Genomic DNA, 19,388 nt, shown 5'->3' with positions numbered 1-19,388 from the left:
AAAATGATATGATCATAATGGTGAAGAATCATTATGAATTTAATGGAAAAGTTAAGATGAATTCTAGAAAGAATTCATAATTAGTGGCTTGATTGTGTAAATGGAAAAAGTTAAAGGATTGATAATGAAAACAAATATTTATGGAATTTAAGGAATATTTTGAGAAGTTTAAACTTTATAGAGAAGTAAGATTTAGTTTTATATCGATTTAAATATCGATTTTATTTCTATCAAATTTTATATTTAAACTTAGATTTTGTTAGTTCGATACTAACATATAGTTTGAATATTTTATGTTATTATATGACGTTATTAGACCACGATAAATCTAGTGAACCAAGTAACACGAAAGGGAAAGAAAAAGTACAGGATTGAGAATATTATTGTGAAGAAAGTTCAAATAGTAAGGTAAAGGTGGGAGCATTTAATTTGTATTTATGTTATCGCACAAACATTGGCTTGCAACAGTGACGAAGTTACTACGATAAGAAGTAACTCCTAATGTTATGTTAATTGTGGTTCAATTTTATATGTTCATTTGTTAAGCTTATAGGATTATGGAATGAGTTAAGGATGATAATTAAAGAAAGTTATCTAGAAATTTTGATTTGAATAGTGAGTTTACAAATTTACTATAAATTATAAAGAATTTATTAGAGTATGATCTCATACCATTGGATACGTATGTTAGTCTAGTTTCATTTACAACAAATGGCTACTGATTTTGAGGTGTATATGAATAGATATAAAATTTTAATCGAGAATAGATCAAAAAATAGGGCAGCAGATTCTGCTCAAAACAGCTTCTGTCAGTCAACTTTGAAAATTCGTTATAAATTGTAAAAGTTGAACTAGAAGAAGTGTCTTATATGGTTAGATTTGTATTCGAGTATAGCTTTTATTGGTATTAACAGAATAATTTTTAAGTATGTATATTAACACATAATAATATTTCTTTGAAGGTAGTACAAACTGTCAGAGCATGAAATTTTTATAAAATTGGATAGTTGAAGCATTTGAGAACAAATGATTAATTCTAAAACATAGTGAGGCTTATGTTTTGATTTATTAATTAAGTTTCAAAGTGAATGCAATTTGTTTATTTAGTTATTTTGATTCAGGACGACTTGTGATAAGTTAACCTCGTATTATTTAAAGTATGATTTTCTATCTTAAGTACAAATGTTTTCAACATGTTTATACATGTTTTATGAATGTTTAGGGTACGAACTACCCAATTTATGATTTTTATGATAATGATTGAAAATTGATTATGAGTTGAAATATTGATTATGAAATGAAAAAGATATAATCTAAAAGCACATTTTATATTGTATTAAGAGTCGCAGGTACATTTGGCATGCCATTAAGTAGGTACTTATCAGTTATCAGTTCAACTATGGTATATTTGTGTACCCTGTGATCAGCACCATTGGTGCACAGGTTATGATTACACTAAAGTGCATCATATCTCAGTTCAGTTATGAGTGGCACCGTGATGTGCCTAGTGCGCACCTTACTCACGTACCTTGTGTTCTCATAAATATGCAATATTGGGCTACGAAAATGAATATGAAAGTTATGAATGACATTTTAGTCAAGATAAATCATGATATGAGTATTTTATCAGATATTATTATTCAGAATCATTATGAAAGGATTATGAGTTGTCCATGATATTTGATATTAATTTAAATGATTTTGATAAAATCATAAGATGTTGATTTTTCAGGTTTTTAGAAGGAAATTAGTTTGAATATAACGATTTGAAAAAAATTAATGTTTTTATTTAAATTACAGTTTCATGCAATATTACTATATGAAATTTATGTTTTATATCACTTCAACTATGTTATGGCCTCACTAAATTTTACTTAGTGCGTGATGATTTTCATGCGTAAGTTTGAATAAAGAAAAGGGCGTGAAGTAAGGAGTTTGTCAGCATCTTATGGAAATCAAAACTACTGACAATATCAGTAAGACTTCCTACCTTTGATTTATTAGTGGCATATACATTATATCTGTTGGGTTGCTTTATAATATTTATTTTTAGAAAGAGTTTGTAATAGTACTTTTAGGACTGTTTTAATTTTGGTTAATATTAGCTATAATCGTATTTATGAATGAATATTATAAATGATTATAAAATGGTTTTAAATCAAGCAATATTAGGTAGTTGTATATAGATATGAAACAACATGGAACTGCCAAATTGCTGCATAAAATCAGCTTTGTTTGGGATGATAAATTATTATGTTATGACTATGCAAGCTAATGAAACAAATATAAAGTTGATAAAGAGATGTTTTAAATTAAAACAAAATTTTTGAGCATTTATTTTCAGTGAATGTTTTGTAAAGTTGATGTGACACTTTTAGCTCGTATTTAAAGACATATATGGGCTATGAGTATTATATTTTCCCATCTTAGAAAGAAGAGGACATCTATTACTGGTGTTGCTGAGTTGGTTAAAGAGTTAAAGCAAGAGAAATATTTCCAATTAGATAGAAGAAATGATAGTAATTAGGTTGTGTAAGTTGTCTCTATAGGTAATTGATCTATTCTATGCAGTGCTTGGTTTGGAACGTGAGGGGATTTAATTGTCCCCTTAAGCAAAAGATTATTGTTGACAGAGCTTTTAGGTTAATATTGAGGTACTTATTGTGTTGCTGGAAACTAGGGTCAAACAGCATATCAATGCTTCTATTAGGGGAAATGATTTATGGGATGGAACGTTTGTGACAATTATACTCACGTTAGTAACGATAAAATATGGATTTTATGGAAAAGAGGTTGTTGGATATGGTGGCTGCTACTGGGCATGGTATTACTTGTAAATTTAAGTGTAGAGATATAATAGGGTATTTTAATGTTGTTTATGAGAGGTATGATGATATTTGTTGGAGGCATCTTTGGAGTCACTTGTAAGATTTGTGTTTAGTTATTGGATATGTTCATTGGTTGTGGGACAGAGACTTTAATGTCACCTTAGGGGCTCATGAGAGCTTTAATTTGGGGGTAATATGAATTCTTCGAGGGATATGCATGATTTTTATGGGTGTATTAATGCTATTGATATATGTGATCCCTCCCTTTGTTTTCTTGGTTTAATCATCAACAATATCATCCTTTGAGTAGGAAGATGGATAGGATCATGGTGAACTCCAGCTGGTACTTTAGATTTCCTCATTCATTTGTGGAATTTCTTGCTCTAGAAGTTTTTTATCATTATCTTATGCTTGTTGATTTGGTTAAGTATGAGGCTTCTAGGCTTAAACCGTTTAGGTATTTTAACTTTTGGACTAGCACTCTAGGATTTCTAGATTTAGTGGGTGGTGATCCTATTTCTAGACTTTTTCAGAAGCTTAAAAGGTTGAAGTGGCCTTTAAAGCATTTGAATAAGTCCTATTATAGTGATTTTCATATTCGAGTCCTAGAAAAGAATATAGAACTTGAGTTTGTTCAGAAAAAGAATTTGAGTTGTATTTCTAGCTTGGAGGGTGTGGCTAAGAAATATAAGCTTCTTTCTGAGTACAAGGCCCTGTTGGCATTTGATGAAGGGTTTTTAAAGAAGAAGTCTCGGGTGCAATGGTTAAAGCATGGTGATAAGAATTCAAAGTTCTTTCATAGGGTTATGAAGGTTAGGAATAATGTCAATTCGATTAAGATGCTTTACTCAGGTGAGGGTGCTCGACTTGATTCTAGGAGGATATTGTGGAAGAGATTGTGTCCTATTTTAAGGGCTAGTTAGGGACAGTTGATGGCTCAATGATTGTTCTTTTGGTGGAGTTTCTTAGGAAGATAATTGGGGTTGGTCTTAATGATGTAGTTAAAACAGACTTGAGCAGGCTTGTATCTTGCAATGAAGTTAAGGTTACAATGTTTTCGATGAATGAGGAGAACTCCTCTGGACCTGATGGCTATACAATGAGTTTATTTCAAAGGGCCTGAGATGTGGTGGGTAATGATGTAGTTAATGTGGTTTTTTTTCTACTTTAGTTCATATGTTCATTTGAAAGGGTTCAATGTTATATCAATTACTTTTGAGCCTAAGTTTCAGAACTGTAGTAGGGTGAAGGAGTTCGGACCGATATAATGTTGTCAAGTTGTTTATAAGTGCATCACTAAAGTTCTGGCGAACTGTATGGTTAGGTGGATACATGTTATTACCCCAGGTAACCAGTCAAATTTTGTTAAAGAAAAGAGCATATATGATAATATTCTCCTGGGGAAAGAGCTTGTTAGAGGCTATACGATGAAGGCTTTGTCTTCTCGATGTACTATAAAAGTAGATATCCAAAAGACATTTGATTCTCTTTATTGAGATTTTGTGTTGTATGTTTTAGAAGCTTATAATTTTTTTAGGGTGTTTGTTGATTGGATAAGGGGTTGTGTTACTCATTCGAGGTTTTTGATTTCTGTTAATGGGGGTATAAAGGGTTTTTAGGGAAATAAGGGGTTATGCAAGGAGACTCATTATCTTCTTATCTTTTTATTTTATTAATGAGTGTGCATTCATTGACGTTGGATGCTACTGTTGGGGAGTCATTAAATATCACCCTAAGTGTAAAAATATGGGTCTCACTCATTTAAGTTTTGCAGATGATTTGTTGATTTTTGCAAAGGGTAGTGTTAACTCTATTGTGGAAGTGAAATGTGTTTTGGAGGAAATCCATAGGGTCTCAAGGCTTTGTTTGAATCCCACAAAGATTGAGTTTTTTGTTCAAGGGTTAGTGATGGTGATAAGCTTGAAGTGCATGAGATCATGGGGTTTAAGTTTAGTCAGTTGCATGTCCGTTATCTGGGGGTTCCTCTTGTTTGTTGAAGGTTTACGGTGAAGGATTGTGCTTCTCTGTTGGGAATGATGGAGGATCATGTTAAAGGGTGGGCACATAAGCTCATCTCTTATTGTTAGATGTGGCTTGATTTCAAAGGGGTTTGGTGTTTCCTTCTACATGAAGACAAGGGGACAAACGGTGCAAATTGTAAGCAATTGTCAAAGGTAGCTGCACAGCAAGCTGGCGGGTTGAAAGACACACCAAAAACTTAAGTAGAAAGAGTTTGAGAGTTAAGAGAGTTTCAAGTTGAGAGTCGGGTTTTCTCCCAGGGTGAGAGTTGTGAGATTTCGGTTTGTATTTAGAGTGAGAGAATACTTGTAATCTTCATCTTGTTATAGTGAAATTTCTTGTTGCCTCTGCCCATAGACGTAAGCATTAACGCCGAACCACGTAAATTCTTATGTTCACTTTATTTATTTTTCCGCTTCATATATTCGGTAAATTTATTTGATGTCGTATTAACGTACTCCAGTAGATCATTTTTTCAACAAATTGGTATCAGAGCTTGGTTGATAGAGTGGTAGTATTTTTTGAATTGCCCTGTGACTGTAGCTTTGTCTGATCTTTCACATCAGGAAGAAAATTTTATCATTCATTCAAAAGTTCCAAATTATGGTTGCAAGTGTATCATCGACCAAATATGAAGTCGAGAAATTTATCGGGAAAAATAGTTTCAGTTTATGGAACATCAAGATGCGGGTCGTGCTAGTTCAACAAGGATTACTAAAGACGTTGTCTGGTAGAGATAAATAACCAAACACACTTTCGGAGGAGCAGAAGGATGACATGCTAGAAAAAGCACACAGTGCTATTCTGCTATGTCTAGGAGATGAAGTGCTACGAGAAGTAGCAGAAGAGACAACCACATCTGGTTTGTGGCTCCGATTAGAGAGCAGGTACTTGAAGAAGTCATTAACAAATCGGCTCTACCTCAAGCAAAGACTCTATACCCTAAAGATGGAGGAAGGTACACCTGTTTCCCAGCACCTAGATAAATTCAATTCCATTATTATGGATTTGAATAATATCGATAGTAAAATCGATGACGATGATCAAGCAATAATTGTTTTGTGTTCTTTACCTCACTCGTATGAGAATTTTGTTGACACAATGATGTACGATCGTGATGACTTTTCTCTCAAGGAGGTGAAAAATGCCTTGGGATCTAGTGAGTTAAGAAAGAAAATCACTGGTAAGGCAGTTGAAAATAATAAAGGTGAAGGCTTGATTGCTCGTGGAAGATCTAATACAATAGGTGGAAATTCAAGTAAAAGCCATCCAAGATCATAGTCCAAGAAAAGAATACAGTGTTATTACTGTAAGAAGTTTGGGCACATGAAGAAAGATTATCCAAAGAGGAATGATAAATCAGAATCACATGAGCAACAAAATGATCGTGCGAATGTGGCTGATGCAGATTCTTCAAGTGATACCGAGATCGTTCTAACTGTATCCGAATCTTGTGCCAGTGGGAGATGGATTCTTGATACGACAACTACATTTCACATTAGTACTTTAAAGGATGTATTCTCAACATATGAGAAGCATTCCGATTTAGTACTAATGGGAAATGACCATGAATGTCAAGTCGTGGGGATTGGCACAGTTCGTATAAAGATGTTCGAATGTATTTTCAGAACCTTGACAGATGTTTGGCACATTCCTGAAAAGAAGAAAAACTTAATTTCTTTGAGTATGTTGGACAATAAAGGTTTTTTATACTCTGCTGAAAGTGGAGTTCTGAGAGTATTCTTGGGTGATTTGGCTGTGATGCGCGGACTTTTGGAGCGGGGCCTTTACTTTCTGAATGGTTCCACAGTTATAGGTACTACGGAAATATCATCGTCAGTAGATCCAGATTATGACACCATAAGGTTATGACATATGCGGCTCGGGCATATGAGCGAGAAAGGCTTAACGGTGCTGAGCAAACGAGGATTGTTGTCTGGGCAGTGTACGGGAAAGCTTAATTTCTGTGAGCACTGCATCTTCGACAAGAAGACAAGAGTCAAGTTTAGCACTGGTATTCACAGAACAAAAGGTACGGTGGATTACATCTATTTTGACCTTTGGGGACCTTCTCCGATAATTTTAAAAGATGGCTACAGATATCTACTGACCTTTATCGATGATTATTCGAGAAATGTTTGGGTGTATTTCCTGAAGCACAAGGATCAAGTGCTTGTTAACTTCAAGGAATTCAAAGCTTTAATCAAAAACCAAACAGGAAATAAGATCAAACGATTCCGGACGGATAATGGCTTGGAGTTTTACTCGGGTGAATTCAATGAGTTCTGTAAAAATGAAGGAATAGTGAGACACCGAACTGTTCGCAAAACACCACAACAAAATGGAGTTACAGAATGCATGAATAGAACTCTCTTGAAGCGAGCTCGTTGCATGCGATCAAATGTTGGGCTCAGTGAAGATTTTTGGGATGAAGCTGTTAATACTGCTTGCTATCTGGTAAATAGATCTCCATCTACAACTATTGAGCTGAAGACTCCTGAAGAAGTATGGTCTAGTTCTCATGCTGATTACTCTGGTCTAAGAGTATTTGGATGTCCTGCTTACGCTCATGTCAATGAGGGCAAACTCAAACCTAGGGCGAAGAAATGTATATTTCTTGGATACGGCCAAGGGGTGAAAGGATACAGGTTGTGGTGTCTTGATCCGGAGTCACCCAAGTTCATCATCAGCAGAGATATGACCTTTGATAAGTCATTCATGCTTCGATCCACCACGAAATCCCGGGAAAATGAGGGGTCAGATAAAATGGGAGATCACGGTGTTGGGCAGCAGGTGGAGTGTCAGGTGGACGCTCCTATTTCTACGGAAGGAACTTCAGTCCAGGGTGATCAAGTTAAGGTGCAAGATTTTTATCAAGATGAGACACCTCAGGAACAACCATATAGCATTCCACTGGAAGAACGAGGAGAGAACCCAAACCACCTCAACGTTATGTAGATGCTAATCTAGTGTCTTACACACTCAGTGTGGCGGAGTCCATTAGTACAGAACCTTCCAGTTATAATGAGGCTGTCACATGTGATGAGTCAACACAGTGGACAATTGCTATGAATGAGGAGATAGAATCTCTTCACAAGAACAATACTTGGGAGTTGGTTAAACCGCCAAGTAACCAGAAGATAATTGGTTGCAAATGTGTCTTAAAAAAGAATGAATGCGTTCCAGGGGTTGAAGCAGCTAGATTCAAGGCACGGTTGGTGGCTAAAGGCTTTAGTCAGAAAGAGGGGATTGACTATAATGAAGTTTTCTCCCCATTTGTGAAGCATAGCTCCATTTGTGTATTGTTTGCCATGGTGGCCAAGTTCGATCTAGAACTTGAGCAGCTTGACGTAAAGACGACATTCTTGTATGGTGAGCTTGAGGAAACAATCTACATGTGTCAACCAGAAGGTTTCATAATGCCGAGTAAGGAAGACCATGTATACCTATTAAAGAAGTCCTTAAATCGATTGAAACAATCTCCTAGGCAGTGGTACAAGCAGTTTGATAGCTTCATGATTCACCATAGTTACACAAGATGTGGCTATGATGCTTGTGTCTATCATAGGAAGCTCTCAGATGGTTCATACATTTATTTACAGTTATATGTTGATGACATGTTGATTGCTTCTAAAGACATATTGGAAATCAACAAGTTAAAGCCTCAGTTAAGTGGTGAGTTTAAGATGAAGGATCTGGGTGCTGCCAAGAAAATCTTAGGCATGGATATTCACAGAAATCGTAAGGTGGGCAAGCTTTGTTTTTCGCAGAAAAATTATGTTGAAAAAGTTCTTCAACACTTCAACATGGATAAGGCGAAACCTGTGAGTACTCCATTAGCAGCACATTTTAAACTTTATGCAGAATTGTCACCACAATCTGATGGAGAAAAGAAGCAGATGGCTCACATTCCATACTCGAGTGCAGTTGGAAGTGTGATGTATGCAATAGTTTGCACTCGTCCAGACATTTCGCATGCAGTTAGTGTGGTCAGCAGATATATGGGTTATCCTGGCAAGGAACACTAGCAGGCCGTGAAATGGATTCTCAGGTATTTGAGAGGTACTGCAGATTTATGCTTGGTATATGATCAGAGTAACTGCTCTAGCAGTGCCAATGGTTATGTGGATTCTGATTATGTTGTAGATTTGGACAAAAGAAGATCTCTGACAGGTTATGATTTCACTTATTCTGGAGGGGCCATAAGTTAGAAAGTTGTATTACAGTCTACTGTAGCCTTATCTACAACTGAGGCGAAGTATATGGCAATGACAGAAGCAGTGAAAGAAGCATTGTGGATGAAAGGTCTAGTAAGCAGTTTGGGTTTACAACATTATTCTACTGTTGTATTTTATGATAGCTAGAGTGCCATACATCTGACAAAAAATCAGATGTTTTATGAGCGGACCAAACACATCGATGTCAGATATCATTTTGTTCAGGAACTGTCACGCAAGGTGACATTGTTATCAATAAGGTTGCTACCGAGGAAAATCCTGTAGATATGTTGACAAAGGTGATCCCAACATACAAGTTCAAGCATTGCTTGAACTTGGTCGGTATTCGTAATTGATGAACGCCCGCAGAGGCGTTTGGAAGAGGCGATCCAGTTCAAGAAATTTGCTATAATGTTCATCTTGGTAGAATCTCAAGCCAAGGTGGAGATTTGTTAGATGTGGCTTGAATTCAAAGGGGTTTGTTATTTCCTTCTAGATGAAGACAATGGGACAAACGGTGAAAATTGTAAGCAATTGTCAAAGGTAGCTGCACAGCAAGCTAACGGGTTGAAAATTATCAATTTGCAACAATGGTCATTTCAGTTTTTAGGTCCTTTAGTTAGGAAAATTTTCATTTCAGTCCCTCTTTCACAACTATAAATACCCCTTCCCTTTTCACTTGTTAAAGACACACCAAAACTCAAGTAGAAAGAGTTTGAGATTTGAGAGAGTTTCAAGTTGAGAGTCAGATTTTCTCTCAGGGTGAGAGTTGTGAGATTTCGGGTTGTGTTTCGTGTGAGAGAACACTTGTAATCTTCATCCTGTTATAGTGAAATTTCTTGTTACCTCTGCCCATGGACGTAAGCATTAACACCGAACCACATAAATTCTTATGTTCACTTTATTTATTTTTCCGCTTCGCATATCCGATAAATTTATTTGTGGTCGTATTACCGTACTCCAGTCGGTCATTTTCTCAACACTTATGCTGGTCATCTCTAACTTATTCAGTGTCCTTTATAATATTCAGGGGTTTTAGGGCAGATATTTTATGATGCATAAGGTGGTTATTCGAAGATTAGCTCAATTTTGTTCTAAATTCTTTTTGAAGGGATCTGATACGGCTGGTTATGGTCTGTGTGTGTTCGTTGGGGCAGCATTTTTAGGTCAAAATTAGAAGGTGGTCTTAGGTTGAGGAATGAGTGGAATAGAACTAGCATAATTTAGCACATTAGAGAATTAGTTGTTAAGTCTAATTCTTTTTGGGTTAGGTAAACTAATGCTTATGTGTTGAAAGATAGTTATTTTATGAAGTTTGTGCCTTTTACTGTTTGTAGTTGGCACTAGAGGAAACTGCTGAAGCTAAGGGACATGGTTGGCCAATTTGTGGATGTTAGTTTTGATTGTTGGATAAGGTTGCACTAGTGACTCGTTTTGCAGCATGAGAATGTCCCTTGGGCAAGAATGGTTTGGTTTCCATTTCATGTCCCTCGATTTGCGATGCTGGTATGGTTTACAGTCCAAGATTAATTATCAGCTAATGATCGACTAGGGAGATGGGGTATGGAGTTCAGTATTGGTTGTTATCTTTATTCAAGTGGGGTAGATTATAGGGAGCATTTATTCTTCTCTTGTGAGCATTCCATTGTGATATGGAGAAGGATTTTGCAATTCTATTGTTTGGATAGGTCGTTTTGGAATTGGAACATGAAGTTGTCATGAGCTTTGGCTAAGTGTAGGAGAGGTCTCCTCAACCAATTTTATTTCTCCTTGCTTAGAGTGCTCATGTTTACTAAGTGTAGATGGAGATGACTTATATAGCTTTTGGAGGTGATACGAGGGGTGCTGAAGAGTTGACAAGGGAGATTCGTGAGGATGTTCGATTAATGCTCTCAGGGACTTCAATTGTGAGAAATGTGAATCCCATGCTCTGCCTGGGGTGGGGATTGGATTAGCATCCTTGGGTGGGGTGATTTGTGGGGTCTTGGTGTGGTTTGTTATCTACTGCTTTTGGGTGGTTTTGTTTTTTGTTTGATTTATGGATGGCTTTGGTTGTCATTTGTTTGGGTTATTTAGATGTAGTTGGGTTTCCTGTTTTCATTCGATAATGGATTTCATCATTTATTCAAAAAAATATTTCTTTTTATTTATTTGATGTCACTGATTTGGTGTTGTTGTGTAAATTTTTAATGCAGGCATTGATTTTCCAGAACCAACAGTAAAGAAGAAGAATTCTGTATTTTTTTATTTTTAAAATAGTGGTTGGAAGCATGGGCACGATGCGGTCTAATGTAGTAATTTTTAGAAGGTCCAATCAACAACATCAGCAATTTTTAGAAGTCTAATCAACATTATCTAGAATGAGGATGAACAAGATTGATTAAAAATTTAAGTTTAAACATTGTTATGACATTCTTCAAAAAAAACTCAATTATTATCAAAGAGTGAGTTTTCAACTCTAAATCAAACTTTAATAACTTAAACAATTATTTTTAATCATTAAAAAACTAACTTAAAGTCTTATTAACTTGATAACAATAAATACAATATATTTGTTAATGTAATTTTTTAAATATTATTAAATATACTTATATGTTAAATATATACTTTTAAATTTATAGAGTACAATAAGTATATTTATAAGAACTTTTATATAACTATGAACAAGTTTAAATTATTAAAAAGAAAATACACTTTAAGAAAATTTTTATAGAATTTATTTTTTATAATATTATATTTTCTACATTTAAGATAAATAAAGTAAGATAATGTAATATTTTTAATAATGTATTAAGTAATATTTTATTTTAAAAAATTTATTCTCAATTTTCTCTCCCCTTTACATTGTTGCTTTCTCGCATCACTCTTGATATTGATGGTCAATTTTCGGTATTTATTATTTTTATTTTATTTTGTTCTCATATTTTTATTTTTTCTTACTTTTTAATTTTTAACAACTTTGTTTCTATGACATATTTCTTCTACCTTTTGACACGTTTTCAGTGATTTGGTCGTTGTTTTCATTTATCTTTTTTTTCTCAAAGTTAGATTTGATATCATCACGACTGATCAAAATGACACTTATTGTTATCATGTTGATCTTCCTTGCTTTGAACCCTCAGATTGGATTTATATATACATCGGTTTATAAATGGTCTTTTAGTAGCTTTGTCATTCATTTATCAATGCGATCAGATTTGTTCGTATATGTCTTTTGTTCTAGTTTTTTGGTTAATTTTTTATATGGTCATTGTGTAATCTAAAGTTGTTAGTTTCGTGTACCAATAATTATAGAAAAATATCTTAATAATATACTAACGAGGTTGGTTCAAGTGGTAAGCAGTTTGATATCGCTTAAGCAAGATCTCAGGTTTGAGTCCTTGTGTATGCATAAAATCCCCACTGAGAGACTCACACACCAGAGCCAGGTGTGCGACACGGGTCGGTCCAAATTAATCAAGGCAAAGTCTTGGAACTTGAGGATAACAAAAAAAAATCCTAATAATATGTTTAGTTTATATTATTGATTGTAAACTTTTATTATAATTATGGATACTTCATCTTTTTAATAAATCTAATGGTTTTGATAAAAAAAATTATTCTCAAAGATAATTTTTTTATTTAATCTAGAGTGCTCGAATACTTGTAATCTTTTGTGCTCAAACATAAGAATTCTAAAAATAACAATCATTTTTAAACCACGAATGTAAATTGATTAATGCTCAAAAGATAATTTTATATTTTATAAATAAGTACACCATTTAATTAATAAATTAGTATTTAATAATGTTTTTTAAAAAGGCTGCTATTCAATTCAACACATTCATTATTTATTATAAACATTAATTTTAATTTTCGGCTTGCAAACACCCGGAGGCAGATGGACTTCCTCTTTGAAAATATGGGTGGCTTAAAGGTAAGAGAAAATCACTTCAGTGACCAAAAATGCCTTATAATATACGATTTTAACTAAATTTTTTTTGGATTTGTCAAAATGACCAACTAAATCGCAATACGATCGATAATTCGCAACGCGATCTCTGGTATCGCAAATCAGTTTCCAGATTCGCAACGCGAACTTCGACTATCGCATTGCCATTTACATATTCGCATTGCGATAGTCCAAGTTCGCGTTGCGATTTATTCCAAGTTCGTTGTGATAGTCGAAGTTCGCGTTGCGATTTATTCTAAATTCGTTGCGATAGTCGAGACATAGCTCGTCCCAGTGGAGGTCCCAATTAGGGGTAAACGTGTAATTGAGTTGAGTTAAATTGAATTAAAAATTTTAAATTATTTGAGATAAATGAATACCATTTATAACATCACGTAATATCTCATTGATATAATATAAAAAATATCAATTTTTAATAATGATATTTCTTTTATTAAAAAAGAAAAATTATTTAGAGTGGAACTTAAAATTAAAATAATATCTATTATCAATATATTAATAAAATAATAATAAAGAACATAGTGGACGGGTTTGGCAAAGGGATCAAGTCGAGTCGATTAATATCTTACAAATTCAAGTACGACGCAGCTTCTTCTTAGTGGTTAAAATTAGGGGTGTATTCGGTTCGGTTTGGTTCGGTTTTTTATTAAAAATTGAACCGAACCGAAATAAACGGGTTTTTAATATTTAAACCGAAATCGAATAGTTAAAAACCGAAAAAACCGAAACTGGTTTTTTCGGTTCGGTTCGGTTTTTTTAACGGTTCAGGTTTTTCGGTTCGGTTCGGTTCGATTCGGTTTATCGGTTTTTCAATAAAAAATCACTTGAAACTATAATTTTTTTTACAAAAATTGCCTATTTAGTTCAATATGGAACAAATGGGTTCCATATGGAAAACCCGAACCGAATCGAATCAAAAAAATAAAGCCTTTAAATATAACCGAAAACCGAACCGTTTAAAGCCAAACCGAACCGAATCGAACCATTTTACTCGATTCGTATCGGTTTTTCGGTTTTCTCGGTTTCGTTGCTCAGTCCTAGTCAAAACTCTATTTTTGGGTTTGATCTAATTAAAGTTAAATTGGGCTTAATTTATCTTGAGCAGCCACGTTATGTTTAAGAAGCTTTATTGTGATCCAGCCCATGTTGCCCCATTAGTATTATAAATAATTTATTAAACCTTTTCTTGTCAAGTTCATTCTTTAAAATATTAAGGCATAATGATAAATTCAGTCTAATAGTAATCATTTTTATTAATTTAATATTTATATATTTTTAATTAGATTTACTCTTCAACCTAAAAAATGATATTCTATATTGACGCACAAGTAATATTCTACGAATACACATACCTGCTAAAATAAATCGAATATTCTACTTTGAATAGGATGTTGGAATCATCATCAGGGACGTGGTTGGGGCGGCGCGAACGCGCAGGGCCCCAAAAAATGGGGCCCTAAAATAGTATATATATAATGACATTTTTCCAATAAACACCACTATAGATAAATTTATTGCGACGTTTTTTCAGAAAAATGCCACTATTATTGCATAGGGCCCCCAAAAAATCCCAAAATATATATATATATATAGTGGTGTTTTTCCAATAAACACCACTATAGATGGACCTATTGCGACGTTTTTTTCAATCAAACGTCACTATTGTTGCCCCAAAATCGAATATATCTAAAAAATATGGCCTCTTTATAAGAATTTGTACAGGACCCCCGAAAACCTTGACACGGCCCTGATCATCATCGATGGTACTTCTCTGGCATGGACTCTATCTATTATCCCGCGTATGGAAATAATTTGAACACTGAGTTTTATGATTTTAGTGATACACATCTACTCTACTATACTTCATGACATGTAATACATAAATATAGATCGAGTTCGTGTGAAGAGTAGATGCGAATTTAACGGAATAATTGAACTTAACGGAACAGTAAACATCATGAAATATTATGGTCGGTCCAGGATAAGGAATGGGTATTCTCGGTAAAAAAAAACTCTCATTTAATTGTGAATGTGGATGTGTAGGACCCGAATTTCAATTTGGATCATTGATGGAAGGTAAAGGTTCATTCAAAGGTTAGGAGTTTCTTGTGGATGTTGAAATTATATAAAATAGCGATGAAAGACTTTCTTATAACTGGAGGGATTGATATCGAGGAAGGACAGTGTGCTTGCGGATGGTGTGAAGCTCATGTAGAAAATTCAGACCACTTGTTCGCTGGTTGCAGGTTTATTGTCAGCTTTTGGAGAAGATTTTGTCACCGGTGGAATATCTCTTGGCCTGGTTCAGATGACATCAATGGTTTGTTTAACTTTTGTTTTGAAATAGGGTTTATTGAAAATATTACAAGTATTTGACTAATCTCTTTTTCAGCAGCACTGTGGAGTATTTGGATTGCGAAGAATGAGTTGGTGTTCAAGGAGAAATGGTGCAGTGTGGATGATTTACTCTTCAATACAAAGCTGCGATCTTTAACTTTGTTGAAAGCCTCGAAGGACGACTTGATCATCAATATAGATGGCTGGTGGAGTTGTCCGACGAATGGTCTTGTTATGGTGTTGCCTAGACGGATCAAACGAATGGAAACGATCTTATCAAAGGAAGGGATTAAATGTTTGTGATTGATTAATGTCATACACATCAACGATTCAACGTTTCATCATGGTGGCGTCTAAAAATATTGCATTGACGCCAGCATTCATCTAATTCAACAACTCCTATTAATCCTTTACGTGTACATTTCTCACGCACTCTCCATCTCTACGCTGCACCAATCAAACGCCACCACGTGTCCTCGAATGCAAACTACCGACATTATCGATCTAACCAAGGGAGGGTTAATCAAATCATTAACCTAATATATGCTTTAATTTAAATTTTTTGAAAAAAAAATTAATAACGGACCACATATTATATCTGTAAAATATTTTATGGTCAACTATGGAGATGTGGATGGGCTTTTCCATGCACAAGCAAACCTTACATTTGTGACATGTAATTACCTTTGCTGTTATCAAGTATGTAAGCATATCTATTAAATCGATCTGACGAGCGATGATGACCTATTGCATGAAGTTTTCCCGACGAAGTCCCTGGGGTGACATTGCATCCACATGTATGAAAAATTGAGGATCAATGTATCTGACGTCTCAAAGCCTGTTTTTTAAAATTAAAAATGATAGAAAACATGCACGCATGTATGCCATCATGATACACGTAAATTTCTTAAGCTTATCTATAGTATTTGTTTTTAAAGAAAATGATCGAGATGTTTCTGGACGATCAACAAGGCACCACGATTAAATAAGATTTGAGATCTTTAGCAAATCCTCTTAATGGTAATGTTTGAATTAATATACTTTGGTCATGTTAGTTACCGTTGTAAATAGGACGAGATAGATAGTAACTTTTTTGAGTATGCCTTGATCAAAGTTTGGCCAGCACTTGATTTGAATGCATTCGACTCAAGCTCAAACTCGACTCGAGTTGTTAACAAGCCAAAATGAGTTATTTGATATTCGATTTGAAAAGCTCGCAAGCAACTTAAAAAATAATATATTAAAATTTTAAATTATTATTAATATTAATATTATTTATATATTTTTTAAATACAATATAAGGATTTCATGTACTTAAAGTTCAGGTTCAAGCTTCAACTGAGCTAAGTATTAGAATGCTTTGAGTTCAACCATTTTAAGTTTGAGTTGAGCTTTAATTTTGATTTTATGTTCAAGTAGAGTTTAATAATTTTAATTTTACGAGTTATCAAGTTTAATCATGCTCAATTTTACATTTTTCAAGTCAAACCAAGTTTAATAATATTCAAATTCGACTCATCTCATTTACATCCTCATCTTATTTATCCTAGTTTCAGTGCTGATCCTAAAGTGGAGTTTATGCTTTTGCCCTAGTAATTTACTTTTAGAGTAACATTTGTCAAAATAAAGCAGGCAAAACTTTCGAGATAATGTTCTGAAAGAAATTAATTCACGAGCTAATACACTCCCAAGATTAATTGCTCAAATAGAGTGAAATCCACAGTGTTGGCCGTAGGTCGTCATGCCTTCCGGGCGACCTTGTAGGTCGCCATGCACTTCGGGCGGCCTTGTAGGTCGCCATGCACTCCGGGCGACCTTGTAGGTCGCCATACACTCTGGGCGACCTTGTAGATCGCCATGCACTCCGGGCGACCTACCCTTGCTCAAACAGAGAGAATGAACGTGTTGCATGGCACATGCACGTCCCAACACATAGGTCGCCATGCCCTCGACCTTGTAGGTCGCCATGCACTCCGGGCGACCTTGTAGGTCGCCATGCACTCCGGGTGACCTACCCTCGCTCGGTTGCCCTCGCATAGCTCGTTCGGATGGCCTCAGATGCTCTCGGATGGCCTCAGATGCTCTCGGATAGCCTCGGTCGGATGGCCTCGGATGCCCAGCGTGTTGGGACGTGCATAGCACATGCTATCTCTTGTAGCTCGCCGGGAAGACATGGCGACCTAGTAGGTCGCCCGGAAGGCATGGCGACCTACGGCCAACACTGTGGATTTCACCTTATTTAAGCAATTAATCTTGGGAATGCTTTATCTCGTGAATTAATTTTTTCCAGAACATTATCTCGAAAGTTTTGCCAAATTAAGCATAATGGAGCCGTAGTACTCTAAAAAAACACTAAAAAAAGAAAAAGAGGGAAACAGGGATGGTTGACTTTGTAGTTGGAAGTAGACGGGACACGTGGTTGCTGCCTGCTACGCCGACGTGCTCAATATTTACTGGTTTTTACAAAGAAGGGTCCTACAAGCAGTGGAACTTGGCTTGAACCATTAAAAATAAAACTCATGGTAAATATACACGGCAACGTCATCTTGTAAGATATCCATGGTGCATGCATGGCATATACTTTATACAATGGTTTTTTCATATATACTAATATATTTGTTGATCTACCTACCGTATATGTATAATTACTTTATATTCATGTTGGTATTATTTATACATCAAATAAGGGAATAATACAAAGAGAGGAAGGCACGTGTGAGGAGGCCGCCACTGAATCCCACTGACTTCAACGTTGCTAACTCTGTTGTTTCCAACTATATGTGTGTGTGTGTATATATATATATGGAGGTCATGGTTCCATTACGATCCATTCATCCACTCATATTAATTTTACAAGGGAAATCAAATAATCAATGGGAAGAACTCCTTGCTGTGACAAAAATGGGCTCAAGAAAGGTCCCTGGACTCCCGAGGAAGATCTTAAGCTAACAAATTATATCCAGATTCATGGCCCTGGAAACTGGCGTACCCTTCCCAAGAATGCAGGTATCAAGTTATTATTCCTCATGTATTCATGGTTTTAAATTGTTTTCTCGGGCTCCGATGATGAATTTGTTCCAACTTTTTATAGGGCTCCAGAGATGTGGAAAGAGTTGTCGTATGAGATGGACAAACTATCTTAGACCTGATATCAAGAGGGGAAGGTTTTCGTTTGAAGAAGAAGAAATCATAATTCAACTACACAGTCTATTAGGAAACAAGTAGGGCTAAGGTTCCATTGCATGCAGTCTTTTCGCTTTTGTGTACTTGGTCTTGGAACTTACAGGGTTTCCTTTTGTTTTGTTTTCGATGTCCAGATGGTCGGCTATTGCCGCTCGCTTGCCGGGGAGGACCTACAATGAAATCAAGAATTACTGGAACACTCACGTAAGGAAAAGGCTTCTAAGGAGCGGTATCGATCCCGTTACGCACGCTCCTCGCCTCGATGTTCTTGACCTTTCCTCGATTCTCAACTCGGCCTTATGCAACCGATCTATTCTAAACCCTCAATTGCTAAGCCTAGTTAACATCTTATTATTGTTGAAGCAAGAAAACCCAAAAATATTATCACAATATATTCACAAAAACCAGCTTTATAACTCCCACCTAAATGCTTCAACAGTCTCGGCGTCTGCTGCTGTTCCTAGTAGTTCCGTGTTAAGCCAAATGGAAACCATGCAAGCCAATGGAGAAGAGTTTTGTGATATTTACAAACTTTGGCTACCCGAATTCCCAAGAAAATTTGCAGACGAATTATGTGCAGTGTGCACCAAATCCAACGATTCCTCTAGCTTGTGTCTGAAAACTCCTACTTCCAATCGGTTGAAGGTAGCTTTGGTTCTGTGAGGTCAACTCCTTTGAATTCATCTTCCACAATTATCAACAACAGCAGTGCAGATGATGAGAGGGAAAGCTTCAACAGCTTGCTCAAGTTTGAAATTCTAGAGAGTTTGAATATCGATGATTTTATGTGAATGTGAATGTACACATTTGTTGTTTTATAGCTTTAATCCTCATTAGGGTCCTTAACGAATT

General features: G+C 35.4%; 1 pseudogene; it reads left to right on the top strand.

Annotated features, from left to right (window-relative positions):
- The first annotated feature begins 18,191 nt into the window (after positions 1-18,191).
- Positions 18,192-19,327, top strand: LOC120163694 (annotated as a pseudogene).
- The last annotated feature ends 61 nt before the right edge of the window (positions 19,328-19,388 follow it).

The sequence above is a fragment of the Hibiscus syriacus genome, unplaced genomic scaffold (assembly GCF_006381635.1).
Source record: "Hibiscus syriacus cultivar Baekdansim isolate YM2019G1 unplaced genomic scaffold, ASM638163v2 tig00111493_pilon, whole genome shotgun sequence".
Lineage (NCBI taxonomy): Eukaryota > Viridiplantae > Streptophyta > Magnoliopsida > Malvales > Malvaceae > Hibiscus > Hibiscus syriacus.
The sequence above is the reverse complement of the archived record's forward strand: the minus strand, read 5'-3'. Positions and strand labels throughout refer to the sequence as shown.